At 43.4% G+C, this 27953-nt stretch overlaps 1 protein-coding gene across 1 annotated transcript in view; it reads right to left on the bottom strand.

Annotated features, from left to right (window-relative positions):
• RCAN2 (regulator of calcineurin 2) overlaps positions 1 to 27696 on the bottom strand; it is a 260187-nt gene extending 232491 nt beyond the window's left edge. Inside the window, exon 1 of the mRNA XM_057699325.1 lies at positions 27459 to 27696. The gene's annotated coding sequence lies outside the window, so the exon portion shown is untranslated. The remainder of the gene's footprint in view (positions 1 to 27458) is intronic.
• Between the last annotated feature and the right edge of the window lie 257 nt (positions 27697 to 27953).

Raw genomic sequence — 27953 nt, 5'->3', positions numbered from 1 at the left:
GAGTTTCACTCATGGAGCCTCAGTTTCCAGAGCTGTAAATCAGGATGACGGAGAGGCTCAAATGAGATCAGCATGGGCCCAGATTTGGTCCAGCATCCTGCAGCTGTAATCACTCAGGAGATGTTAGCATTTGCTGACACTGACTGGCACTTGTTAATCTCATGGTCATCACACCTTTCTCTCTTCGTCTATTCTCAGATAGCTGTTCACTTCCCAAGAGAGGCATATTTTGTGGTAGGCCTGGGGTTTGACATAACTTAAGGACCAAGACTAAGAACTTTCCTTCAGTTTCTCAGCATATGAACTTGGCTTCCTAAGCCATGTTCCCTGCTTGAGGCTTAAGTTTTACTTGCCATTCTTTTTCCTTTGAGCACCACTTTCCAACTTGGATAAAAATGCCATCAAGTACTTAAGCACAGGCTCTGGGGTCCGTCCCAGGAAGGCCCCTCCCCCACTACTGCCCCACCACGAGCAAAGCACCCTCCACCCAGGGAGGGCCACCCAGCATCTTCTTTCTGCCTCCTGTCTACACATGTGTTGTTATTGAAAACATTTGGCAAAGCAAACCCATTTACTGATGTTTTTACATCTCCTCCCATATGGTGAGCATCTTTGCTTCTGCTTGTAATAGCCTGTGCCCAGCACGGCTCCTGGTCCACAGCACTGGCAAGGCAAAAGCAGTGTAACATACTCCCTCTATCCAGAGCCACTGCTATTCTCTCTCATTCTCTCTCTCTCTCTCTCTCTCTCCCTCTCTCCTAATGATGTTGCAGAGCCCTGCTCATCTTTCATTACCATTTGCTCAACTGAGTGACTTCCTGAGTCTCAGATTTTCATTGGTGTCCTGCTGTGTTAAATCCAGAAGGATGAGGGTTCTCACCCTCCCTTTCCAAAGCTGGTGAAATTCACCGGTTCACTCCTCATCTGAAAGTCAGTCACTGCCCTGAGGGCTTCAAGTCACTTTTTAAAATCCTTCCCTTCCTTTTATTTTTATTTCTTTCTTTCTTTATTTATTGGCTGCATTGGGTTTTCGTTGCTACACCTGGGCTTTCTCTAGTTGCGGCGAGCAGGGGCTACTCTTCGTTGTGGTGCACTGGCTTCTCCGTGTGGCTTCTCTTGTTGCAGAGCACAGGCTCTAGGCACGCAGGCTTTGGTAACTGTGGCATGTGGGCTCAATAGTTGTGGCTTGTGGGCTCTAGAGTGCAGGTTTAGTAGTTGTGGTGCACGGGCTTAGTTGCTCCGAGGCATGTGGGATCATCCCGGACCAGGGGTCAAACCCATGTCCCCTGCATTGGCAGGCGGATTCTTAACCACTGCCCCACCAGGGAAGCCCCCCTTCCTTTCTTTTTATATCCTTCGGTTGGAGATGTTTTCTTTCTCTTCCTCCCTTCCTTCCTTTCTCCCTTCATCCCTCCCTCCCTCCCTCCTCTCTCTCCCTCTTTCAAGCTTACAATATCTGTTGGGTTCCTAAAGGAGCAAATGCGGACTGGACATGCGCCTTGGGAACTAGAGCGCACCTCCCCCTCTCTAGATGGAGCTGCCTGCCCGCAGCCTGTTCAACCAAGGCCCCCAACTGAGAAGCTGACCCAGGCTGGGCAGTTTTCCTCCACATGGTCAGAAAGTCACAATTCCGGATGATCCATAATTAGTTCCTCACTTCTGGTGCCATGTGTTGTTTACAAGAAAGAGCTGACCCAGATTCTGAAAAAAACAAGCTGAAACCTTTATTAAAGTCCTTCCTGGCCAGCTGCAATTGGGACCAGTTGCTGGGAGGAGCCAACTCACCTCATCTCTGAGTCTTCCAACAACTGATAAGGGGCCAGGCTCACGCGGATAGAACCTGGTTGGTAAGAAGGTTTCTGGCGGAGATGTCCAGAGGGTTGAGGGAGAGAGACCGAGCCAGTGGAGGAATCAAGTGGTAGCAGCCAAGTGAACTTAACCACTAACAGATCTTTTAAGAACTGGTGACAACCTTGCCTGGCCTCTACAGTGCCTTACTGCAAAGACCATGCTTGAGGGACTTCCCTGGTGGTCCAATGGTATGGTTAAGACTTCATCTTCCAATGCAGGGGGTGCAGGTTCGATCCCTGGTCGGGGAGCTAAGATCCCACGAGCCTCGCAGCCAAAAAACCAAAACATAAAACAGAAGCAATACTATAACAAATTCAATAAAGACTTTAAAAAACAAACAACAACAACAACAACAACAAAAACCAAAGACCATACTTGAAATGAAGTGGGAGGAGGATGTATATATATCATCCCCCTACTTGACCAAAAGAGCAGATGGAAACACTTGTAACTTTAATGAAGTGAACTGTCATGGTGGACACCATGATAATCAAGATGGCGGCTTCACCACTGCAGGCGGTACAACCGGAACAGCGTGAGAGGCCTGCCCAATGTCCAACATAACACTGGACGCTCTTTACATCAGAGGAGAAAACTAGGGCCCCTTCCCCTTCCTGCTTGTCTAACCAATCCCAGCACCATTCCATATGTTTAACTGGAAAAAACAGCCAACAAAATGCAAGCTTTTTGTTAAGATGTCAAAGACCAGTATTTATGACTGGATTCCTAAAGCCTGATTCAGTACCAGGAATGAGGCAGTATCAAAGATGAAAAACAGTATTTCAGGCTAGCTTGTCTTTTTGGGAGACTGTTGTGATTTGTCTCTTTATATAGCTCCCTCGTTCTACCTTTCAGATGACAGTGTATGTCACATAGCAGATGCTCAAAAATATTTATTACATAAATCTAGACCATTCCTTCTTCCCTTCTCTCCACCAATTCACTTCCTTTTTCATCTTCTCTATTTTATACATTTCTTAAATTTTTTTTCCTTCTTCCAAACAGAGTCTCGATGGCCTTTTCGCTTAGAATGAACAACTACTTCAAATACCAAATATGAAACATTGAAAACTATCATAGGTGTGTGGGTATGAAAAAAAGGACCTGGGAAATACATAACATGAGGGGGAAAGAAAGCAAGTCTAACTGACCACATCAACATGGTCTGCCTTTGGCTTTGATGTGGGGAGGGTGAAGGCTGGTGCAACACACACAGCTCAGTCTTTGTTCCCTGCCTCTTGGAGCTGTCACTCCTGTGCACCATCCCCCACAGTCACCCTTCAGAGCCTCTGTCAGTCTATTAAAATCTGTGTAGTGGGACCACAGTTCAGGGCACTTGTTATTCTGTATATTTCAGATACACATGTCAGAAATATGTCGGTGGTTAAAAAAAAGGAAGGGGTGAGCCCTTAGCCACGTAGATATCAGGGGAAGGACTTACCAGGCAAAGAGATGGGCAGGGGAAAAAGCCCGACGATGGCTGACGTATGATGGAAAGGGAGGATGGGAAGACATGAGCTCCGAGGAAATGCAGGAGGCCAGGACGTAGAGCACCTTACAAGCTACGGAGAAAACGTCGCTTTTTACTTTGAGATGGTAAGCCGCTGGAGGATTTTGAATAGAGGAGTTTCATAAACTGACTTCTGTTTTAAAATAATTTTCTCTGGCTGCTATTTGGGAAATAGACCAAAAGTGCAAGGTCAGAAGGAGGGGACCAATTAGGAAACCACTGGCAGTAATTCAGGCAGGAGGTGATAGTGATGGAGACCAGAGAGGTGGCAGGTGGCAGAGTGAGAAGCAATAGGATCCTGGATATTTTTACTGTACTAGCAGCGTTTTGCAGATGGACTGGACATGGAGTAAGGGAGGATTCATGGATAATACCAAGATTTTGGTCTGAGTACCTAGAAGTGGGAAGTTGCCATTGACAAAGATGGAGAATGCTACGGGAAGGGCAGGTTTGAAGAGAGAAAATCAAAAGTGCAGTTTAAGACAGGTTAAGTTGGAGATTCCTACTATTTATTTAAGTGATGAGCAGTTGGTTCTCTGCGTCCAGAGTACAGGGGAGAGGGTGATGTCATAGATGATACTTAAAACCATGGGACTGGATGAGGGAGTTTAGCAAGAGAAGAGGTCCAAGGTCTGAGCCCTGGACCACACCAGCATTTCAGAGCAAAGGTAGCATCTCATGGGTGTGCTTTAAGGGTTCAATGAAATGATACATGTACAGCATTTTAAATGTACTGGGAATCTTCATCAACAATCAACAACCTTGCACACACCCCTCTTACCCCCTGCTGGCCCCTACCTCCACCGGAGCTCCCATCTCATGTCCCAGGGACCTGGACCTGGGGGGATTCTTCATTGTTCAGGAAGGAGACAGATAAGGAAAAGAAAATCTTGTTCCTCCATCAAGTTTACAGAAGGGTAAAGCTTTCTTACTTATTTTCCAACTTGGAATTCTGAACGTTTTCCCACAGTAACATAAACAGTTTCTAAGATCTCTCAAAGCAGAAATCCAGTACTTTATCTCAAGTACATTATGCATGTAATAGCCTTTTGGGTTAGCCTGGAGACCTGGTCATAACTTATGAAGTTTCTCTGAGAAAATACCTTCCAAATTCCAAATGACTCAACAGAAACCTAAATTTAAAAGGTGGTAGATTGCCTTTGTTACATAAAAGCACACATATAAATTCTAAAGATGGATGTATTAGGACTTCCTTTAAAAGCAGTGTTCTATAACACATAGCTACCTATATTTTAGGTACCCAGCCAAGACCAAGTAAGTCCAATGATAGTCCCTTTGTAGCTCCTGTGTCAGTTTAATGCTTGTCACATCTCCCGGCGACCCTTCCCCACCTCACTTTTTAGTGCTCGGCCAGGCAACAAACAGGTTATTGAAAATTTTTTACTCTAAGATAAATTCCCCATCAAGCTGTATTTCTCCATCATAGTCCTTCTCTTGCTATACTGTAGTTGTTTAATGGCCTTCTTCCCAATTAACTCTGCAAATGCCGGGCTGTATCTATCCTGTTCACATTGAATCTCTGGAGCCCAGCATAGTACCTGACACCTAGTGGAGACTCACTAGAACTTACTGAAGGAAAGAGGACATCAAAAATCAGCCTTGGTCCTGGCCCACTCCATAACACATAAGTCGCCTTGAAAAAAGAAGGAATACAGGGTTCCAAGTGAAGTAAACCAATCAATCCAAGAAGAGAGTTCAGGAACACTGGGTTTCTTCTGAAGTAATAAGATAGGAGGATTGACCCCCCAGAGTAGAGCTACTCGGAGTGGCTTGTGGAAACCCAGAGAGGGAAAACCTCCATCGGACTAGCCTCAGGGCTGCTTGAGAGAGCTGATCTGAAGCTTCACATCTCCCATTTTCCGGATGGTCATGCTTTTTTGCTTAAATGATAATGTAGGACTTCCCTGGTGGCGCAGTGGTTAAGAATCCGCCTGCCAATGCAGGGCACACAGGTTCGATCCCTGGTCCGGGAAGATCCCACATGCTGCAGAGCAACGAAGCCCCTGCGCCACAACTGCTGAGCCCCTGCGCCACAACTGCTGAGCCCCCGCACCACAACTACTAAAGTCTTGCATGCCCTAGAGCCCATGCTCCACCACAAGAGAAGCCACCGCACTGAGAAGCCCATGCACCACAATGAAGAGTAACCCCCGCTCACCACAACTAGAGAAGCTGGTGCACAGCAACGAAGACCCAATGCAGCCCAAAAATAAATAAATAAAAAATAAAATGATAATGTAGTTTCCCAGGCTCCCTAGCCCTGAATTCTTAGGAGTCATGTCTGAGGACACTTTGATTAGTTATTTGCATGAACACTTATCTGTTTCTATAAGTCATCGTTAGAATGTATGTATACATTTGTGTTGTTAATTTGCAAACTCAGAAAGCATACGCATGCTTTCCTCTCTTTTCTTTTGCTCTATACAGTGTCTTATGGTACACTGGTTGGTTGTCCATGACGATTGACTGTGACCCTCCTCTATAGCTTCTCAATAGCAAGGATTTTTTTAGAATTTTTTTAATTGAAGCATAGTTGATTTACAACATTGTATTTGTTGCAGGTGTACAGCAATATGATTCAGTTTTATATATATATGTATGTATATATATTCTTTTTCAGATCCTTTTCTATCATAGGTTATTACAAGATATTGACTACAGTTCCTTGTGTTATATGGTAGGTCCTCGTTGTTTATTTTTATATATAGTAGTGTGTAGCTATTAATCCCAAACTCCTAATTTATCTCCCCTCCTTCCCCCTTTGGTAACCATAAGTTTGCTTTCTATGTCTATGAGAATAACAAAGATTATATTACACACACACACACACACACACCCCTCTATCTCAATACCCAGCATACAACAGGCACTCAATAAATGTCTAGTGAACATTTAATAATGTCTGTTTAACTGGCTGCCTGGGCTATTTTTTCTTTCTCTTTATTCTTTTTAATAATAAATGGTAATTTATAAATCATCAATCAAAGCTCAGGAGTCTAATGGGCTGAACTCTGCCACATCACCACCAGAAGCCAAACATTGATAACAGCAGAACATGAAGCCCGGCGACAGCAGTGTGGGCACAGTAGAAGCCCAGCCAATCTATGGCCTCAGAAGTACCTTTCCAGAGGAAACCACATGCTGTTATCCAAAACTAACTTGCAATTTTTTTTTTTAACCTGATCATTCTCAGATCAATCACTGAAACATTTTTATAGTGGATAATGAAAGACTGCTGGTTACCATTTCAGGTCTGAATAATTTATTTAAAAGATCTATGAGGATTAAACCATTTTCTTCTGCAATTTCATCCTTTGAGGGCACACTGGACATAACTCACCATGAAAAGGCTGAGAATGAATTTACAAAACAGAGATAATATTTTAATTTTTGAGCATGACATAGAAGGAGATTCCTCCTTTAAAGTTATGTATTGAGAATCTGCTCTGTGCAGACTGCCGTGATGCCACTTAGGTGACTGATTCCGAGTTGGACAGAAAGACCCACTTCTGAGCAGGTGGCAGAGGAGGGGCACCAGGATTATGATTACACAGGGACACACAGGTCCTGGACGGAGGAGTCAGGAAAGGATTCCAGAGCAGGCAGTACTGGAAAATGGATGGTGAGGAAGAAGCCTGCATTTAGAGGAAGGACAGTGGGGCGGGGGAAGGGGCTGTGCATTCCAGGCTGAGGGAAAATCTTGAGCAAAGGCATGGAGAAAGAAGAGTTCAGGGAATAGTGTTCAGAAAACTACAGGAGTCCAGAGTGACACATGGTGGGGAGGGGGAGAGGCCATATTGTCACGCATCGTTCCAAGATGTCAATCTGCTTCCAGTGAGGAGGAAAAGCCAGGGGGAAGGCGTGCTGTTGAAGCAGCAGAGCGCAATCATCCGAAATTCATTTTAACAGAATTTCCAAGCAGCTCAGCTAAGAGTGAGAGGGTGCTACAGCTGCAAGACCACCTAAGTAGCCACCAACAGGGTTCCTCAAGAACTAAGTGCTATGGGGCTTCCTAGGTGGTGCAGTGGTTAAGAATCCGCCTGCCAATGCAGGGGACACAGGTTCGATCCCTGCTCCAGGAAGATCCCACATGCCACAGAGCAACTAAGCCTGTGCGCCACAACTATTGAGCCCATGTGCTGCAACTACTGAAGCCCATGTGCCTAGAGCCTGTGCTCCACAACAAGAGAAGCCACAGCAATGAGGAGCCTGCACACCACAACGAAGAGTAGCCCTCACCGCAACTAAAAGAAAGCCCACACACAGCAAAAAAGACACAACACAGCCAATAAAATAAATAAATAAATAAATGTAATAAAAAAAAAGAAAAGTAAGTGCTATGGACTGCACTGTCCCCCCCCCACCGCACCCCCACCAATTCATACATTGAAGCCTCAAGCCCTACTTTGTATTTGCACATGGAGCCTTTAGGGAGTAATGAAGGCTAACTGAGGTTATACGGGTGGGCACTAGTCCTATAGGATTGTCTGTCTTAGGAGAAAAGGAAAAGATCTCCATATCTCTGTCTGTCTGTGTGTCTGTGGTCTCCCTCTCTCTCTCTCCTCGCACAGGTGCAAAGAGGTCACGTGACAACACAGCAAGAAGACAGCTGTCTACAGGCAGGAAGAGAGTCCTCAGCAGGAAACGAATCAACTGGCACCTTGATTTTGGACTTCTCAGCCTCCGGCACTTTGAGAAATAAATTTCTGTTGTTTAAGCCACTTTCTCTGGTACCTGGACATGGCAGCCTGAGCTGACTCATACAGTAAGTGATGGATGGCAGGTTTGAAAAGTGCAAAAGGGGTAGGGATGGATGAGGAGGAGAATCAGGAGAGAAACCTCCTCACAGAGGCAAGGGGAGGGGGTTTCAGGCAAGAAGAGTGGTCACTGGCACCCATGCCACGTAAATGTTTGGGGAAGCTGAAGACAAAGCAATCACTTGGATTTCCAGATTGGGGGTTCCATGACCTTCAAAAGAGCAGTTACAAAAAGGAGAAGCAAAGAGACGTTGAACAGGATTAAGAAGGGAGTCGCGGGGAAAGAACACAGGCAAAGAAGGTGTAGATCTTCTTTTAAGAAGGGATATGCAAAGCTTAGCCTCATCCTTAGGAGAAAGTCAAGGCTTATTTTTCTCTAGGTGAACATATCTGTCTTATCGTTTTAATATATATATATATATTTTTTTGTAAATCAGGAAATTCTTTTAGGCACTGTTAGGGACTTCCAAGGATGTGTTGAGGTGCTTTATAAGATTGTCCCATTTCTGACAAATACTAGTTGAAAATGATGTTGCTGTTTCTCCGCCTAAGAGTCTCCTGGAAGCTTTGGAAATGTTTCCCCTTAGTCCAGGTAAATATCTGAAAACCTTTTATTTTATCGAGGTTGATGTTAAAGCAGTTTTCAGAAAATCCTCAGAAAGTCCTGCCAAGCATCTGTCTCATTCGGAGATAAGCAGCCTCAAAAGCTGCCTGGGAACACAGTGCTGCTCTTGACCTCAGCCCCTGGCCCCTCACCCTGAGCATCATTAACTTCCAAGCAGGTTCATTCCAAATGTCTCCTTTGCCTCTGCTTCAGTCCATCCTCCAGCAGGGAGTGGCCCCATCTGACCATGGAGGGAACGCAGTTGGGGGTCCACATTTTATCCCTAGTGTCCGGCACACATCTTAGAGGGAACTCAGGAACCACCTGTTCACACGTGGTCACCAGGAAACCAGGTCAGAGGAGAGGTCATTCTGCACATGACCCAAGACCGAGGATGCTTTCTCAGGACTCTATTCATTGAGGAGGGGAGAAATCCTGTCACTGCTGCGTATTACTTCCCACCACTTGTATAGCAGAAGTCAAGGCAAAGCATGGACAGCACACCATAGATGCATCTCTGTGCCCGTTTCCAAAAACACTCATTTGAGCATGCGTCTGTCATTGAAAAGCCATGTTCTACCCAGACTGATTAATTTCTTAACAATACAGATGAGTGGCTTATTTTTAACTTGAGCCAGGCAGTGAATGGTTGAGTCCACTGGGGTGGAGTCGGGTGGGGTGTGAGTGCTTTTTTTTGAAAGGAGATGAGAGCAGGTCACTGGGAGATTAGCTGGTCCTCCCCTCACCTCCCTGGTGTCATCCACCAGATGACATCTCTTCAGACAGAACAACTGTAATTCAGACACGCTTTAGTTATTGCAACTTCAAATGTATTTTGCCATAATCACTTCCCTGCCTCCACTCTGGCTGGCATCTATAATGACATGAAAAGAGAGCAGTTGAAATGCTATATCCTCTGGCATCTGACTGTTGCTTCTGCTCCTGCGCAGAGCAGAATAGCTACTTGATTCCATGAGCTAATACTGGACATCAGGAGTTATGCTTATTCATTCAACAAAGACATATAGGGGTTCTACTGTGTGCTGAACAAAACAAAATGAACAACCACAGTGTCTGCTGTCATGGCTTTCAGAGTCAAACGGGGATGTCATGAGTCACCAAAAAGGGTCTTTCTCTTTTCTCTTTTCAGTGTTTGTCTAACAGATATTCTCATGTAATCCTTTCCAAAGTTTGAAAAAGAAGAAATATGAAGATGGGCTAAGTGAACAGAGAGTAGATAATGAGGAAGCGCTGGTGGGTGAAACTGAAAAGAAAAATGCTTTTCATCTATTGTCACCAAAGCCATTATGCCGTTTGACCATCCACACAACCTTATGAGGTCACAGGGTAGTTATTCTAATTCCCATTTTGCAGAGTAGAAAACTGAGGCTTAGAGACGTTCAACGACTTGTGCAAGGTCTCATAGCTAGACTAGCATAATCAGGATCAAAATGAAGATCCCCTGACACTTGACCTATTATTCCCTCCAACTCACCAGGGCAAAATAATGAGAAGAAAACCAACCAAACAATATTTTTTTGTACCTTGGCATGCATGAATTAAAAGAAATTATCCATAAAGCTTATGAAACATTGTTTTGATAGGTAGAAAGCAACCCAGTGACTATTAGTAATAACATAATCAGAATGCTATCAACAGTCACCTAATCCATCCCAAAATTCCAATAATACTTCTTGAGGGTTTGTCACGTGCAAGGTGCTCAGGCATGGTTGACGTGGTGGTGAATCACAAAGCCTGGCACTAGCCCACATGGACTGTAAGACTCCTGGAGGTGGGAGGGGCTCTGGCTCATGCTCCTTACTTTGCCCAAATTATGCACTCAGTAATTATTTATTTATTAATTGGTCACTGCAGGGCTTTTTGTTCCACCAAAGGCAAGGAAGTAAGAAGGCAAAAGAAGGCCTTGGCTACAGTAAGTGCTGAGAAGCATCTCCATGCTCATAGGATCCTCCCCTTTCCCCTCCCCAACTCTGGAACTTAATGATACAGGGACTCTATGGGCTCTTAATAGTCTATTTACTAGACATAAAGAGCCAAAAGTGGGAAAGCAGGGGCAAAAAAGTCTAGCATTAGTTGATCCTCTTTAGGATAAAATTACTGGTAAGCACGTTAAGGCTCAATTCATAAAAATGGTACGATCGAGTCCATAACATTTTTGTATAATACATAGAAATCTAGTATCAAATACTGTTAAAACCACTAGAACATTACTGCCTGGCTTCGAATCCCAGCAGTGCCATTTATCAGCTGTGTGACCTTGGCAAAGTCATTTAACCACTTTGTGCCTCAGTTTCCCCATCTGTCAACTGTGGATGAAGATACTGTGACCATCAAATGGTAAGTTATGGGTAAAAGTCTTAAAAGAATGCCTTGCACATAATAAGAGCTGGGTAAGTGTTACTTATGTGTACTAATAATACAAATATTATCTACTGAAAAGAGATTTGCCAAATAACATACTCAGAGCCATGACAAAATATAAAAATAAGGGAAAATGATTCTTACAAAACCAGTGCTCTCCTTTTCTTCCCACAGCCAGTTGAAGACGTGGCTGGGATTCAGGATCCATCTATCTGGACAACCTAAAGATGGAAGGACCCTTGCAGAAAGTAGTACAGTTAAAAATAACCTTGGAGAAAGGAATGGCCACAGCTCCTACCATAAAACCCTAGACATATGGAAATGTTTGATGAGCTTTTGGTTCAAGCTCTTCCTAATGATGTCCCAAAGCTACTGAATACCTCTATCACTAGAGATGCCAAAAGAAAGAATTTCCACAAGGGCTCTAAGAAGAGCCCTGCATTTAAAGATGAGCATTAAATGATAATGGTAGTTAACCAGTGGTCATTCTCATTAGCGAAACACATTAATGAGGCTCTAAGGATGCTATGACGGATGCTATGATGATCTGTAGCAAAGATTAGAACAGACAAAGGCTGAAAGAGCTGGCAGGAAACTTGGGGACCACTTCGTCCAACTCCTTAATGATGTAAATTAGGAAGCTGAGGTCAAAGGGGCTCTGGAAGATCTTGTCTCTCATGGGGAAATAAAAGCCAACACAGGATGCAAGCTCAGCTCCTCTGATTCCACTGTGCACACAGCAGTGTTCTCTCCGCACCATTAGGGATGTCAGGGAATGCCAATCATGACACTGTTAAAAATAACAACAAACACTAATTGGGCACTTTGATGTGTTAAACACTTTTCTACACATTTTATTAAAATAGGAAAACTTTATTAAAATTTTAAGTAAGAGCAGGACAGTGACTTGTACACAGAAAAAAACATCCCCTCTTTTAAAGGCTACCCAAAGCTACTCAAAGTTGGCACTGCTTATATGCAGCCTTCCCTTGACCTCCAGGCTTCCTAGACTTTAGTCCATAAGCTGCACGGCATGCCCATGTGCTATAAAATTATCCTCTCCTCTCTGTGCATCAAAACTCACTGTCCTCTGTTTCAGTGCTCCAAAATCTTACTAGGAATGAATCAGAAGCAATACTAAGGCACTAAGGATAAATACACTGTTATACATTACCTTCTCTCTGAGTGTCTGCATTTAACAGGGCTTTCCTTTCCTTTACCCAAAACAGTAACTGATGTAGTCATTTTGGACAGACTCAGAGATCTTTCAAACCAGAAGCCTTTTTTTTTTAAGCTCTTTATTGGAATAGAATTGCTTTACACTCTTGTACCAGCTTATGAGGTACACCAAAGTGAATCAACTGTATTTATACACATATCCCCATATCCCCTCCCTCCCGCGACTCCCCCCCACCCTCCCCGTCCTGGCCCTCCAAGGCATCACCCATCATCGAGTCCATCTCCCTTTGTTATACAGCAATGTCCCATTACACTGTCACTATCTTCTCTGCCTATGTGGGGCTGGTACCACACCCTAGCCCAATTCACAAATCTTTATGGCCGTGAGGAGGAAATGATTACAAACCGTGGGTGATGTGCATACACAACTGTCAGTCATCACAGTCAGGACCAAGAATGACAAAGAATCCAAAGGCACCTTGATTGACAGGGCCAGTCCCAGGAGAACCACAGCAAGGTCAGACCTTAACCATCCAAAACACTATTTTCAGGTTGAAAGGAAATGTCAGTGCCTTATCCCAAAAGAAAGACTCAGGCAGGCTAGACCCCTGGTGAGTGGAAGAACATTTTTTGTGTTTTCATCATGCAGTGCAGAAGCATTTAGCTTGCTCAGATTTGAAAAATGTACGACCACTTTTTTTAGAAAAAAAAAAAAAATCACTCTGTTTTCCCTCCCAATTTTGACTTAAATGGTTTTCCCTATAATGATCCTGAAATATGTACGGACATAAAGCTAAGTTCTTACAGTTTCAACTCCTCTAAAACCATCAGACTGCAACTATATGCTCTAACCAAAAACAAATGAAATTTTAAAGCCAATCCAATTCAAACGAATAACACTGACAATATTCAGATGATGATGTTTTGCTAAACGTAACCCTCCATTCTCATTATGGTTCTGGTATGGAAAACTTCAAGGCAGGTGTTCAGAGTTCAGAATGTTCCCACCACCCACCTTGCAGAAGGACGCTCCTCCCCCATTTCTTCATTCACAGCAAAATTAAACATGACTGGACCATCATGTGGCCTTCCCTGAAGGCAAATTACATAGTAAGTCCACAGTTCATTTCCATAAGTCCACAGAAACTGAAGTAGTACTGGCACTAACTGGATTGTAAATAAAAAGCACAAATTCAGGCACCAAAATCAAGTGGCTGTATTACTCATTATAAGGTGGTCATCTGGATAGCCCAGAATATGCTAATATTATTTCAGATTATCACTGGAAAAAAAAACCCATAAAATTTAAATGTTACCATTCATAAGTCCTATGCCCCTCCTCATGAATGTCCCTACTGTGACAAGTAGCGTGGGCTAACTGGGATAAAAATGGAACCTATCTCACTGAGATGCTGAGAAAAGAGGGGAGGATGCACTGTTGTACCCAAACAGGTAACATGTGGAAGGTGCTTGGCCCTATGCCTGGTGCTTCGTAGATGCTCAGTCAACAGCCACGATCATTCCTGCCCAGTTACTTGCCATCTAAGCTCCACAAAAAGAAGGGAGGATGCACCGCCATACCCAAACAGAAGCATTTCAAAAGAATTTGAGTTGGAGGCAGGAGCTTTACTATGACTGCCAGTGGGAAGTTCAGACACTGCTACCAGTCACATCAGTGCTTTGGTGCGTAATACAGCTGTGGTACCGGATCAGATTCTGAGAAGAAGGGGCCTTTGGACAAAGTGAAAGGAGTCAAACTTCTCTTGTGGAGTTACTTATTTTTATAGTTAACAATTGCGGGAGGAAGAGAAAGGCTTTAAAAACATTTGAAGGTGTTCAACCGTCCATCTTGTGCTTCTGAATTATTTAGAATGGATCCAGTGATCAGTTCATCTTACCACTGACAGGGTGCCCACCAAATGCAAGCCCTTGTGATGAGTGTAGTTGGGGGGTGGGTCACAAGATGGTCTTCACCCTCAGGGCAGTTACCATCCAGAGGAGCGGTAGGTAAACAAGAAGAAAGCTTAAAGCTTAGACTCTAAGTTTCACTAAAGACAGGGACTGCGTTCTACTGGTTTCTATACCCCAGAGGCTAGCACCACACCTGGTGCCCAGTAGGGGTGAACGAATGAATGAATGAATGAATGAGCTATAAAGGTTAGACTATGTATGTGCTGTAAATACAGATTCAAAAAAAAACCCTCTTTTGAGGGTTCAGGGATTGAGGAAATCTGGAAAAGAAGCGCAGGGAAAGAAAACTTGCCACCCTACAACGTCTCTTTGGCATGGAGATTATTTCCAGCTGGAAACAATCAAGGCCCAAAAGACTCAGGAAGAAACTTTGACCTTCTCCCTAATTGCCTTGAAGAATTTAGATAGAGGGCCTATTACCGGAATAGACCGTGGCCAGAAATATCTGCAAAGAATATGGGCTAAGTGTGGTGGCAGAAACTCTTAAGATCAGAGTCCACTCTGTGTCCCACTGAGTCTGCAAGACCTAGCGAATGTTTACTTTTCCATCTTTATGTGAATTGCCTACCTCCCTTTTGAGGTCCCAAACCACTACCCTCAAGATCCTCTTTTGTCTTTAGCTGAAAGTGAGGGTTTCAGCCATTTTGGCAAGTTACTCAGTTTTCCTGGGTCTCTCCCAGATACACATGTTATTAAACTTGTTTGATTTTCTCCTGATAGTCTGTCTCATGTCCATTTAATTCTTAGACCAGTCAGAAGAAACTAGAAAAGTAGAGGAAAATTTCTTCTTCCCTGGCAGAAAAAAGACTAGAACTTTAAGAAGCAGAGATAGGAGACGGTCCAATTATAATTTTATACAGTTGCCATGTGCTCTAAATTAGCTCCCATTAGTAAAAATGTCCTCATTCTGATGATTATTATGTCTAGAATTTCTACAACATCCTATATCTGTAAATTTATGCAACTGCTTTTTAGTTTGGTATTTATTACAGGGACATTTGATTTATTTATAAACAACTTGACGGTTCATTATTTATTTGAAAAGGAAGCTGAAGAAATAATATCTGGTCTGCAGCAGTCATGGCTCAATTATCACTATTGGTCTCCCGGGATTCTCTAATAAGTAGGCATAAAAAAGTCAATTTGCAATTCAGAAAAGAAATGTGTATATTTGGCAGCATTTACGTTGATATAATTGACAACAGGACTGACGGAAACTCTACAGCTTAAGAGGAATAATCTCATCGTGCTATTAGCGTATTGTCTTAAAACTAAACCATCACCAATCCTAGGATGAGAAAAAGAGTATAGGAAAGGTTTGTTTCAGCAATGACTAGGATGCCATAAAGGCTGCATACAAATATCTCAAGAGTAGGAAGCCCCAAAGCAACAAGAGATGTCATTTTATGGACAGTTTGGAAAATCACTAAAAAGACTGGCCTGATCAAAAAAGGAATAATTAAAACCCAATAAAAATCATCTGGCAAAGAAAACCATTATCTCAGAGACGATCTCTCACCAAATCAGACAATGAACCACTTCTACTATATGTTCTTACATCCAGATGGCCTCAAATGACTACTAGGTTCTTTTTTTTTTTTTTCATATTAAAAATATTATCCTTTACCTAAATGCTTATGTCTCCTGTCTGAACATCACTCCTCTTTTTTTTGGCAGGAGGAAGAATAGCTCTATCTTTATCTGTTTTTCTATTCTTTTGGAAGGAAGAAGTATTATTTCAGCTTTTCAAAGCCTTAGGGTCAATGAAATGAGAGTATCTGAGGAGAACTTAGGGACAGGTTCTAAAGGGAAAGTTCCCAGAGTCAGAGTGAAGATTCTGCCATGATCTGGAATCACTCCTCTGAAAATGGAGTAATTGAGAGAGCTCCTGGTGGACTGGGGCAGGCAGGGGGAGCAGGAAGGCTGCTGTTGTGGTCATTTGGGAAATCCACCTCCAGATACACTGAAAACAGCCCCAAACACTAGTTCGGTAAGCATCTCTAAGCTTTATCATTCTTGGATTTTCTTTCCTATAAGATACGCCCTCGAAATTTATACTGCCACGAAAAGCCCTAGGATTGGCTAAGGTACTTCTAATTTTGTTCTGATAAAAACGACCTTCTCAGAGTATCACATGTTGGCTTGAATTGTAAGATAGGAGCCAGTTATGGTCGTGAGGACATCGTAATGGTCCATCTGGGAGGAAGAGGTTAAATTAAAGGTGAGAAGAAGCACTGAAAACATGGCATATGTTTGGTCCTTCTCACTCAAGACAATGCCCTTTTCATAAGTATAGTTAAATATGAGATTTTTTAAAGCAATTTTTAAAGAATAAAACTAGAAGACTCATGAGGAACTACTCCATGTGGAGATTCCCACAGGTGGAGACTGGGAAGGCCATTTCATGAATAATACAGTCATTTCCTCCAGTGTTCATCCCTGTGGCCTCCAGGGAGATGTCTAGGTTAATAAAAACGAGCTTGAAGGAGCAGGGCCCCAAAGGCAAAACCATGCAGCTGGGTTCTCCCACAGGGCCACTGTGGCCTGTCCCCCTTGTAAGCTATTAACGACTTCACTAGCACATAACTGAGCCCACCTAAAGCCATCCTAAATGTCTTAACGGTTTCAGTTTCCAGCTTCATGGAAAGCCTCAAAGAAGTGGTTGCGGGCTGGAATCAAAGTAATTTGGGTCTAGGGGAGCCAAGGGGGGGCTGTTCTGGTCTTACTTCTACCCGGTACAACCTTTCCAAATCAGCCTGCACATCTTTGGGAGCTGCAAAAATGTTCCTGACCTTCCAGGATGATATCTGACCTCTCAGAGTGGTCGTGAACCAGAACGAGAAGGAGATCCCCTTGCCCCATCCTTGATATCTCAGGAGGCAGAACCAAACCAGGGTCCAGGTTGTAAGCCAAGAATCCACAGGGATACATACTATTATATATAAAATAGATAAAAAACAAGGACCTACTGTATAGCACAGGGAACTATATTCAATATCTTGTAATAACCTATAATGAAAAAGAATCTGAAAAAGAATATATATACATATATGTGTATGTATAACTGAATCTCTTTGCTGTACACCTGAAACTAACACAACATTATAAATCTACTATACTTCAATTAAAAAAAAAAAAAAGAATCCCCACGTGAGCTGTGGCACTTAGACACAAGGTCAGAAGGTATGCCTTGAAAATCTGACCAAGCAAATACTTCAATCCAGAACTTCACCTAAACGTCACCTTGTCAGATTTTGAAGTTCAATGCTAAACAGCAGCTGTGTGTGGAACAGAAATCACCAAGAGGCACAAAAATAGGAAAACAAAGGATACCAAATAAACACATATATGATGTCAGCTGCTGAATATCCTCCTTGACCAAAATTCAACCTTTTTATAAATGATTGTTTGTACATCAGAAAAGATCAAATGAATATCATTAATGCCCACAGCAGGGAAAAATTAACATATTCATGAATTAGTACTTTGCTTTCACTTGTATTGTCAAGGCTGAGACTTTGCTCTTGAACAAATAAAATTTTGTTTGAACTATCATTAATTTATCTATATTTACCATCCTCCACTTCAAAATCCATATGATGATACCTGTAACCAAATAAATAGTTTATTTCTGTACAAAGGATTAAACCTCAAAAGAGAAGATAAATTGTACTTTGTTTTGTCCGGGCCAGACCCCATCGCTTGGTTTTTATCTTTAATTAGCTACAGAAGTCAAAATAAAAATAAACTAAGTTAGCTTGTCTTTCACATAATTTTATTGGGAAAATAATTCAAATTGGCTGTTTACCTCAATAAATTGGTCAATATAATCAACATGGTTGATGGTAGCCTAATAATGAATGTAGAGGCTTTTTTGGGAAAGACTAATTTGATGAGTCATTAAATTAAAATCCTAATGACCATTTAAGTGACTTTTAAGAAGACTCCAATTGATTATTCTAATTATTTCTTCACAATGACTTACCCTGTGTTGTATTTTATTTCATGGAAGGTGAGAAAAAAAGACATCCCTGTCTGGAGCTTGCCCCTCCCCCAAAGGCTATGCCGTCAGTGGAAGGGGAACCAGTCAAAACCAAGGAAAGCAACAGTAGAACTAATGCAAATAAGCCTGCATATCTGCTGTTAATTTTTCAGGATTTGAAAGGCAGACTGAACTAGTTCTCACTTAAGCAGAGGTTGTTTCATTCTATGTAGTTTAAGTCAGCTTTACTAGCTCAACGAGTTACACACATCCATATGCCAGGCTCCTGATAACAGAACCACCAGGAAAGAAGCTAATCCACCCAAGTCAACTCTCCTGCAAACACTCAAGCGCGGGAAATCTACCAGACACTGACCCACCCATCCTTAACTCCCACAAAGAAAGCCCAACTTCCTTGAAGCAGTTGCAGTGGGGGTCATCTTTGAAAAGCACAAATACCAGCCACCCCTTAGGTAAAAAGTGCTTACAAGCGGGGCAGAGGTGAGAACTAACTTCTCATGCATTGCCTGCGAGACCGTTAATTGTTAATTAATATAACCTCCTGGAAAACAATTACCAGCAACATCAAGACACAGAAAAAGTCTTAAGAAGGTCCATCTACTTGAGCCAATAATTCCACTTCTAACCACCTAGCCTGAGCAAATGATCCAAAATATAGGGGGAAAAATGACAACCAAAGATGTTCCTCAAAGTGTTATTTATGATATTTTGGATAATTGGGAACCATCTAAATGTTACAGGGGAGAAGGTAAGTGAATCTGGTAACACCATGCATGGGGATGCTGAATGGCTACTGAAAACGATGCTCATAAAGACTGTTGACGTGAGAAGTTATTTAAAATGTTTGATGAAATGCACAGGATGCAGAACTCTATGCTCAGTAGGATCCCGATTTCACAAAAATATGCATATCAAAAAGACTGGAAGGAAATTCACCAAAATGTGAGTAGTAATTATCATTTGCTCAGGGTAATATGTGTGATTTTAATTTTCCCTTGTTATCCTCTTCTATGTCTTCTGAAAATTGTATAGAAACATGTATGTCTAAGAAAAAGAAAATATTTTTAAAAATCAGGGCAGAGGGTCCCAGGTTTTCCTGCTGAGTGGACAGACTGCAGCAGGCTCTGGGGAATATCTCTAGCCTTCTTGAGCAGATGCCGTGTCCCACCTATCACTCACACTTGACGTAAACTCTGGTGATGACTTCCTCCCTCTACATCATGCCTATGTCTCCCTTGACCTTGTCTTTGACTTTCAGCCTTCCTTGTTTATACTGAAACACCCCTCTGGCAGCAACCTCTTCTCTGTAAACCATGCTCTCCACCCCTCTTCACCAGCAGGACCCAGTTCCATGGCCTGGTCAGCCTCCTCCTGGCCCAGCCTGGTTGAGTCTTGGTAATAAGCAAGTTACCCTTGAAAGAAACAGGCATCATAACACAAACTACCAAAGAACAGGGCAAGGAAAAACAGTTTGCTTAATGCATTCTAAAACAAATATCACATGATATTACTTATGTGTGGAATCTTAAAAAATGATACAAATGAACTTATTTACAACACAGAAACAGAGTCACAAACTTATGGTTATCAAAAGGGAAAGGTGGGGAGAGGAGGGATAAATTAGGACTTTGGGAGTAACATATACACACTACTATATATAAAATAAATAAACAACAAGGACCTACTGTATAGTACAAGGAAGTCTACTCAATATTTTGTGAAAACCTATATGGTTATATGGAAACCTATATGGGAAAGAATCTCAAAAAGAAAATATATATACATATATATGTATAACTGAATTGCTTTACTGTACACCTGAAACTAACACAACATGGTAAATCAACTATACTTTGATTAAAAATATATATATAATTTTAAAATAAGAAAAAATGTATTGTATAAAAGCATTTTCTATATAATGGACTTCTTTCCCCTCACAGACTGGGTGCTACACCAGGCCCAACTGGATCTGATCTCTTGGGAGGTCCCTACTGCGATGATCATCCGTAATGATTGTGCAGACCATTCTGTTTTTTAGTGCATCTTCGAAGACTCACAGCATTTCACCCTCATGACTCTGTAAAGCGGGGAGATCGAGGATTATTTTCCTAATTGTACCAATAACAAAATTGCAACTCCGAGTCTGGGCACTGAGTGGCTTAGGCCCCCTGATCCTCGAGGCGTGCTCCCCTGTAAATAGTGATGATAATACCCACGTGGGGGAGTTGTTGTAAGGATTAAATGAGGTAACGTATGCAGCCTGCTCAGCATCATGTTTGGAACAGGGGCAGCATTCAACAAATGCCAGCTCCTATGACTGTTCGGTCAATGGGAAGTGCAAGGTTACATAGCTGGGAAGTGACAGCGCCAGGCTGGGAAGCCAGGCTGTTTCACACCAAGTCCACACTTTTTATACTTTATTCCCAACACTGTAAGAGGCACGGCCCATGCCCTTACAGAACTTATAGTATTTTGTAGCAGGCATATCTCAATCACATGAGACAATAAAGCAGTGATTCCCACAAAGAACTAAGGCAACAGTAATAAAGACTAGGATATAGGACTTCTCTGGTGGCAAAGTGGTTAAGAAGCTGCCTGCCAATGCAGGGGACACAGGTTCGATTGCTGGCCAGAAAGATCCCACATGCTGAGGAGCAACTAAGCCCGTGTGCCACAACTACTGAGCCTGCACTCTAGAGCTCACCGGCCACAACTGCTAAAGCCTGCGCACCTAGAGCCCATGCTCCGCAGCAAAGAGTAGCCCCGCTCGCAACAACTAGAGAAAGCCCTCGTGCAGCAACGAAGACCCAACACAGCCAAAAATAAATAAATAATAAATAAATCTTAAAAAAAAAAAAAGACTAGGATATAGCTCTCAAACGACACAAATCTTTTGTCCGACAGCTACCATTCCAGCATCTTCTTATGCCGACATTCCAAAGCTCAGGAACCCCGTGTTTCATCCCTGTTTCAAAGTGAGTGGATATGGAGAAATCAGATATGAAAATAAGTCCCCTCCCATCCTGACTATAGAAAACATTTTCTGTGGGCATTCTGAACGGCAGGAAGTTGGAGCTATTTTGGGAAACTTGGCTTTAACTTTTCCAGAAAGTACCATTCACAATCACACATATGTTTTAAGGGACTTCAAAACAGCTTCAACTGGGTCTAAGGCTGCTTCCACCTTTTGAAAAAAATCCCCAACTCGATTAATTAATTTTACCTACAACATGACACCTGGCAGTTGGTAACATAAGAGAAAACATACAGGACAGTGAACATTTTATAGGCAAAGGCAGAAAGTTCTTCAAGTTAGAAGCACAGCATGTACACACAGAGAAGGAAGTCACTCGGTCTCCTGAACATTTGGTGCCAAGATCGTGGAATTCAGGATCACCAACTCTAAGCAATACTATTTCTTTGCAGCAATCTTAGCCTATTTATGTGACAAAAGAGCAGTTTAAAACTCTGTGTTGTGGAATGTTGACACTTTTTCATATGCAAGAGGGTAATTCATCAATGAATATTTGAGATTTGTGTTTTGAAAGGTATTTAATGTGCTGTGTGTATTCATATTTCCAATATACACTACTTTCTAAGAGAAAGAAAAAGTGATGATTGCTAAAGGGTGGCCCCTAGGAAAACTGTGAAGTAGGAGGATTTTATCTTTGGAAACACTCTACCTCCCTTTTCTGCATGTCTATTATCCTGGGGGCGAGGTGTGAGGACCCCTCCCCCCCCCCACTCACTCAGCATCTGCAATGGGACAGACTCGTGTGCAGTGCCTACTCTGTGTAATCTGTTTCGATCTTTACAAAACCAACCTTACAACACATGTACTCACTACCCCCATTATTCAGAGATTAGGAAACTAAGTCTCACAGAATTTAAGTGACACGTCTCAAATAAAGAAACTAGCCGGTGACTATGGAGATTCCTCCACTTCAGTGCTTGTCTGGGTTTCACCTGCCTGAACTGGGTTCCCCTAACCTTAGGCACCCCTGAGCTCTGGCACTATGGACTAGATCCCATCAAGCTGTTAAGGACAGGCTGCCACTTGAGGTCATCCTCTTAGAATAGGACTAGGTCCCAATCCTATTCTGGAAGGGACCAGGTAGGCATGATTTTAACCCAAATCTGTGGCTCTAGTAGTAAAATTTGAGACAGGATGGCAGGACTTGAGAATATCAAGACTCTTTAAAGATCATCTGGTCAACCTCTTCCCCCATGAATATGCAGATTTAAAATAACTAAAGGCTAAGAGGGGACGGGGCTTTGCAGAGGTCACCCAACAAATCAGGTGCGGGGCCCAGTTGAGAGCCACAACATCTCGCTCAGTCCTGTTCTCTTTTATGGCATCAGCCACAAACATTCAAAAACAGAGTAAAAATACACATTCTACGCGAAACAGGGATGATTTCAAGGTTATGAATTCACACGGGTTATTCAGAGTGCTGGTCAGACTGCCTGAGCTTGAACCCTGGGTGCCCTTCTAACTGTGTGACCTAGATAAGGTTCCCTCTCTTTGCCTTGAGTACCCTATCCATCATATGAGAAGAACAATAGTGTCTGCCACATGAGGTTATCATGAGCATCAAACATGATAATCTATGTAGAGCGCCACCTTCTTTGTGCTCAGCCTAAAGGAAGCACGGAATAAATGTTAGATACTGTTACATTTAAATTATTACTATTATTTCACTACTAATTCAGATAATTGACAGTTAATACTTTCACTTTGGGGAAAGAAGGTAGCAACAACTTCCTGCTTTCAAATTCATCTCCCTCTTCTCCAAAGGCAGCACTAGGCAGTCTCAAGAATGAAGGAGAATCAGATGAATGGAAGCTAGCACCGGGAATGAAGAAATTACTTTTGAAAATAAAAGTGCCTACAGAGTATTTTTACGTGGATGTTCAAAGCCAAAATTCCCCACCTTTCTCAAAACAATTCTTTTTCATTTTATAGTTGACCGTTGGACAACTCGGGGGTTGAGGGTGCCCCACACATCCCCTTCCAAGTGGGAAATCTGAGTCCTGCTATCTCTGCCTCGAAAACAAAGCAATTGTTAAATGACTCACCCAAGGGCAGGAAGCTGAAACAGTCTGGACAGGGCCAGGACTCAAACCCCAGGTCTTTTGATTCCATATATTGTTATCTCTAATCACAGTTCAAACCCATGTTGTTCAAGGATCAGCCGTAGTTCCTGTTTTCCCGCAGTTTTATTGAGATATAATTAACATAAAGCATTATCTTAGTTTTAGGTATATAACGATTTGGTGTATGTATATATTGTGAAAGGATCATCATAATAAGTTTAGTCATCACCTTACGTATCATCTATCACCTTACATAGTTACAAATTTTCTTCCTTATAATGAGAACTTTTAAGATCTACTCTCTTAGCAACTTTCAAATATACAATACGGTACTGGTAACTATAGTCACCATGCTGTACATTATACCCCCAGAACGTATATATCTCATAAGCGAAAGTTTGTACCTTTTGACCACCTTCACCCATTTTGCCCATCCTCCACCCCTCACCTCTGGTAACCAACAATCTATTCTCCGTATTTATGAGTTTGGTTTTTTAGAGTTTACATAGAAGTGAGATCATACAGTACTTATCTTTCTCTGACTTATTCACTTAGTACAATGCCATCAAGGTCTACCCATGTTGTTGCAAATGGCAGGATCTTCTCTCTACGGCTGAATGATATTCCATTGTATATACATATATACCACATTTTCCTTATCCACTCATCCATCAACAGCCATTTAAGCTGTTTCCATATCTTGGTGCATATAAAAATGCTGTGATGAACTTGGAGGTGCAGATATCTTTTCAAGTTAGTACTTTCATTTACTTTGGATGAATACCCAGAAGTGGGATTGCTGGATCATGTGGTAGCTCTCTTTTTAATTTTCTGAGGAACCTCCATACTGTTTTCCATAGTGGCTGCACCAATTTACATACCCACCAACAGTGCACCAGGGTTCCCTTTTCTCCACATTGTCACCAACATTTATTTGTGTCTTCTTCAATTTCTTTCATTATTGTCTTAAGAGTTTTCAGGGAACAAGTCTTTCACCCCCTTGATTAAATTTGCTCCTAGGTATTTTACCCTTTTGGATGCAATTATAAATGAGATTGCTTTCTTACTTTCTCTTTCTGATAATTCATTATTTTAGTGTATGAAATGCAACTGATTTTGTGTATTGGTTTTATATCCTGCAACTTTACTGAGTTTTGTTCATTCTAACAGTTTTTTAGTAGAGTCTTTAGGGTTTTATATATATAATATCAGGTCATGTGCACATAGAGATGGTTTTACTTCTTCTTTTCTTATTTGAATGCCTTTTTTTTCTTGCCTAAATGCTCTGCCTAGGACTTCCAGTACTATACTAAAGAAAAGTGGCAAGAGTGGGCATCCTTGTCTTGTTCCTGATCTTAGAGGGAAAGCTTTATTTAAAATTCCCCATTGTAAAATAAAATTCCCCATCGTAAAATAGTCAGTGGGAAGTTGTTGTATAACAAAGGGAGTCCAACTCGAGGATGGACGATGCCTTAGAGGACTGGGGCGGGGAGGGTGGGGGGGACTTGAGGGGGGGGGAAGTCAAGGAAGGGAGGGAATACAGGGATATGTGTATAAAAACAGATGATTGAACCTGGTATACCCCCCAAAAATAATAAAAATAAATAAATAAATAAACAAATAAATAAAATTCCCCATCTTTCTCAAACCTAATCTTTTTTCTTGATTTTTTCTCTCAGTTAAAAACCTGACCATCCATCTAAACACCTAAGCTTCACCTTCCATACCACCAGCCTTTTGGTGACCTAGAGCCACTGATTCTCCCTCTGAAATGGCTTTCTGTGTATCGCTATTTTCTTTCCCCATTCTACCATCTTTGGGCAAAATTAATTTTACTTAATTTTTTTTTGTCTGGACTGCTCCAGTGGTCTAAAATCGGAGCTCATTCCTCCTTGCAACCCCACCTACTCGCCACCTCCAAAGTCACTTTTGCAAAACAAATTAGATCAAATCATTTCTCCCATAAAGGCTGCATGGCTTCTCCTCCTCTGCAAGGTATATTCATAGCACAGGCTCACCGAAACACCTCCTCCCAAACTCTCCTACCACCTCCTCACTGCAGAACACCTACAAGTTCTTTGAACATGACCTTTCCTTCAACACGGAACACCTAGCTCCTTCTCTACAGAAATCCAATCCGAACATGAACTTCTCTGCAAGCTCTTCCAGATTCCCTGCACACTTCCTTCCCTGGGCTCCCACTGAGCTTGTTCCCATCTCCATTAAACACTCACCATGCCAATCATTATCACTTATTTTTTTATCCTTTTCTGATAGATTGATTTCTGAAAGACATGGCCTCATTCTTTAACTCTGGGACAGGGACTACATAGCACACAGTAGATACGTAACAAATTAACTGCTGAATAAATGGAGTGGATGGTACAGAAAATAAAAGGAATAGGAAAATGAGACCTCAGCGACTAGCAAAGTTGATCTCAATAAAGCTAATTTCTATAACATACATGACTAACTGCAAACGATTATGCAAGTAGTTTCTAAAAGAGTGATGCGTACTTGCAAACGACAAAGCTCTCAAGTCCCCACTTATGCTTGTTAACTGCTCATCACTGGAGAGAGAGACACGTCCTCCCTGATTTCGCTGGGTTCTGCAGGAGCTGCAAACAAGGCGTATTGAAAGTTCAAGGAATCCTGTAGCTGCAGTTGAGGACATGTTCCCTCATAAAATTCTACTGACTGGACTCAAGTAGTAGGTGCTCAATAAATGCTGATTTGATTTGCAGTGGATTTGAAAGCAAACAGCAACTCACATTTTAGACTAATTCAATGCACTGATTGATTGTGCTTAAGATAATAGCTCAAGGCTAAAGAAAATCAATGCAGAGACTGAAAAGCAGCCAACTGTTTACTCCCCTGGCTTGTTCCAAAGTCAGTGCTTATCTGCTTCTTGATCCTTTCTAGCTTCCAGCCTTTTCTTACTTCACTATATTCCTGGAATGGAGGGAGCCAGATAGCAAGAGTTGCCCTGTGTTTTTTATTGATGCAATACGTGTGAAAGTTGAGCTGCATTATTAAAAATGTCCTATTTTTCCTAAAGCCTCCCACTTCCCCTCTGTATGACAAGTGGGATTCTGGCTTAGGAAAGAGAGAAGGATAGACTGGAATGCTCTAGCATCTTTCATCTCCAAGTGTGGGACATTAAAGGGAGCTCAGAAACTTTCTGTTTTTACTAAAAGGACACGCGCGCGCTCACACACACACACACACACACAAAGCTTTGGCTGCAGACTGATTAGATGCCCACGGAACACTTCTAATGTACGAAATAGAAAAGACTCAAAGCATGCACTCTGCTATAATTCATTTTGGTATAAGAGAAAGACAGCAGTGCCTTGGAGAATAAATCATTAACTAAAAGTCAAACCGAGATACCCTGGAAACCAGTGAGACCAGGAGGCAGCCGAGAGATCAGGCGGCTGGGATTTGCCTGTTCCCTCCGGTGACTTCTAGAGCGAAGCATCCCACAGGCAGGAGGAACTCGGCACACTGCGCTCCCTTCTATTTCACTTTTCAAACTTGAAGTTATTTTTAGATGACCCAAGCCCGCTAATCCCAGGCAGGACAATTCCCAGCCCGCTGCGCCTCAAAGCACCTTCCCCTCCCCAGCGGTTTCCTTTAAGCACTGGGAAAAGAGGCTCCGATTTCCCATTTGCTCTCTGCGTTCAGACCACTTCCCCTAATCGCCTCTCCAAATCTCAGTCCCGGGGACCACAGGCTTCATTCCCGCTCCTGCACTTCCGCACCTGCTGCTGCTAGAAAGGCGAACCCGTGGGCCACTAGGAATGGGGAAGGGGCTCCTTGAGACCCGCGCCCTCTAGAGGGGGTCCAGGGACTTCGGTCCCCAGGGCCGCCGCGGGGGCTGAGAACTGGATCTGGAGACCACCCCCCACCCCGCCGCCACGGCCGCCGCCCCCGGTCCGGCCCCCGACCCCGACAGCGCTCGGCCGCCCCCCGCCGCGGTCCCCCCCGCCCGGCCCGGGTGCCGCGCGCAGCCCCGCAGGACAGGACAGGGTGCCGGGGCGAGCGGGGCGAGCGGGCCGGCGCCGTTACATAACCGACCTGCTGGGCGTCCGCGATGCGCCGGCGGAGGCGGAGGCGACGGCTGGGCTGCCGGTCGGTCGGCGGGGCCGGCGACTGCGGGCGCGGCGCGGCTGCTCACCTGGCGGCCGGGCCGAGCGCGCGCGGGGACGGGCGCGGTGCCCGCGGGCCTGGGCTTGGGGCCGTGCGCGGCGCGCCCCGCCTCCCGGGCTCGGGCTCCGGCTCCGCGGGTCCGCGGGTCTCTGCCTCCCGCTCGCGCCTCGCCGCAACCTCCGCCGCCGTCACCCGGGACAAAGCGGCTCCGGGGAGGGGCCGAGCCGACGGTTCTCGCAGGAGCCAGCGGAGATGGGCGCGCCCCCAGCTCCGACTCATCGGGCCAGCCTCCAATCAGACCCCGGGAAACCGAGAGCCCCTGTCTGGCCTCCTCTTCTCTCCTCCCGCCTGACCCGGCGCCCTTCCCGGTCCCCCACCTGCTCCCCTTCCCGGGCTTCCCCCTCCCCTGCCCTGCGCCCGGGT

This window comes from Hippopotamus amphibius, chromosome 11, assembly GCF_030028045.1.
Source record: "Hippopotamus amphibius kiboko isolate mHipAmp2 chromosome 11, mHipAmp2.hap2, whole genome shotgun sequence".
In the NCBI taxonomy this organism is placed as follows: domain Eukaryota; kingdom Metazoa; phylum Chordata; class Mammalia; order Artiodactyla; family Hippopotamidae; genus Hippopotamus; species Hippopotamus amphibius.
Note: the sequence above shows the minus strand (reverse complement) of the source record. Positions and strands in the feature narration are given on the sequence as shown.